Below are 1,739 nucleotides of genomic sequence, written 5' to 3' on the forward strand. Positions count from 1 at the left end.
TGTGTGTGTGTGTGTGTGTTTCACAACTTGTTTTGATGCTGGTGTTTTGTGTCTTTATTTTTTCCTGATCAACTAGAGAGCTATCAGTTTTACTGATCTTCTCCAAGTATGATCTTTTTTAAAATGTTTTAAAGACTTTATTTATTCATTTTAGAGACAGAGACAGAGAGAAAGGGAAGGTGGGAAGAGCAGGAAGCATCAACTCCCATATGTGCCTTAACCAGGCAAGCTCAGGACCTCGAACTGGCAATCTCAGAGTTCTAAGTTGATGCTTTATCCACTGCACCACATGTCAGGGCAAGAATTATCTTTTGTTTTTATTTTATTTCAATTTTTTTTCTGAAGTTGGAAATGGGGAGGCAGTCAGACAGACTCCCGCATGCACCCAACAGGGATCCACCCGGCATGCCCACCAGGGGGGCGATGCTCTGCCCATCTTGGGGTGTCACTCTGCCGCAATCAGAGCCATTCTAGTGCCTGAGGCAGAGGCCACAGAGCCATCCTCAGCGCTTGGGGAAACTTTGCTCCAATGGAGCCTCGGCTGCAGGAGGGGAAGAGAGAGACAGAGAGGAAGGAGAGGGGGAGGGGTGGAGAAGCAGATGGGCGTTTCTCCTGTGTGCCCTGGCCGGGAATAGAACCCAGGACTCCTGCACACCAGGCTGACGCTCTACCACTGAGCCAACAGGCCAGGGCCAAGAATTATCTTTTTAAAACAAACCTTTATTTGAAATAATGTTAGACTTAAAAAGGTAATAGAGGATAGCAGGATTCAGACTACAATATAGCTGTTAAGTGCTGTGTTGTCGTTCCCCCTGCTCAAAATAAAGTTGTTTCTTAACTATACCTGTCTGCTATACTCTTTAGCAGCCAGGTACGCTTGGTCTCATACATGTGAAAAAAAAAAAAAAGGTAATAGAGGAAGTTCTCATATACCCCTCACAGTCTGTGTCCTTCAGTGTTTATTATGTCACATTACTGTTGTTTATTTGTCAAATTTAAAAAACCAACATTAGTAAATTCCTATTAACTAAATTCTAGACTTTGGATTTCACCCTGCAGATACCAAACGACTAATGAGGGATTACAAGGACAACTCTACACATATCTGTAGGTTTATGACTCTTGGTTTGGTTTGGTATTGTATTTGATAAATTAAAAATTATATATATATTTAAAGTGTTCAGGTCCTGGTCAGTGGCTCAGTAGAGTATCGGCCTGGAGTATGGATATCCCAGGTTTAATTCCTGGTCAGGGCACACAGGAGAAGTGACCACCTGCTTCTGTCTCCCTTCCTTTCTTCCTTCTCTTCCTCTTACCATCCCGCAGCCAGTTTATTACTGTTAAGTTTGAGAGGTTTTTTGTTTTGTTTTGTTTTGGGTGGGCTTTTTTAGATCCCACATATGACACCATGTGATGTTTGCTTTCTGTATTTATTTTCACTTAGCATAATGTCTTCCAGGTGCATTTCCTTCTTTTATATGGTTGACTGGATTCCACTGTAGCTTTTTTTATCTATTCATCTGTAAACGGACACTTAGGTTGCATCTCTGTCTTGACTGTTGTGAATATTGCGGCAATGAACATGTGGAGGCAGCTATCTCTTCAAGATACTGATTTTGTTTTTTCAGATACATACCCAGAAGTGGAATTGCTGGATCACTTGGGAGTGTTCTTCTTAATTTTTTGAGGAACCTACATACCGTTCTCCACAGTGCCCACACCTATTTACATTCCCACCA

General features: G+C 42.0%; 1 non-coding gene across 1 annotated transcript; it reads left to right on the plus strand.

Moving 5' to 3' along the window:
• The first annotated feature begins 760 nt into the window (after positions 1–760).
• LOC136389775 (small nucleolar RNA SNORA63) lies at positions 761–891 on the plus strand. Its single transcript, XR_010748349.1, has one exon. It is a non-coding gene; the product is annotated as a small nucleolar RNA SNORA63 (small nucleolar RNA).
• The last annotated feature ends 848 nt before the right edge of the window (positions 892–1,739 follow it).

The sequence above is a fragment of the Saccopteryx leptura genome, chromosome 1 (assembly GCF_036850995.1).
Source record: "Saccopteryx leptura isolate mSacLep1 chromosome 1, mSacLep1_pri_phased_curated, whole genome shotgun sequence".
Lineage (NCBI taxonomy): Eukaryota > Metazoa > Chordata > Mammalia > Chiroptera > Emballonuridae > Saccopteryx > Saccopteryx leptura.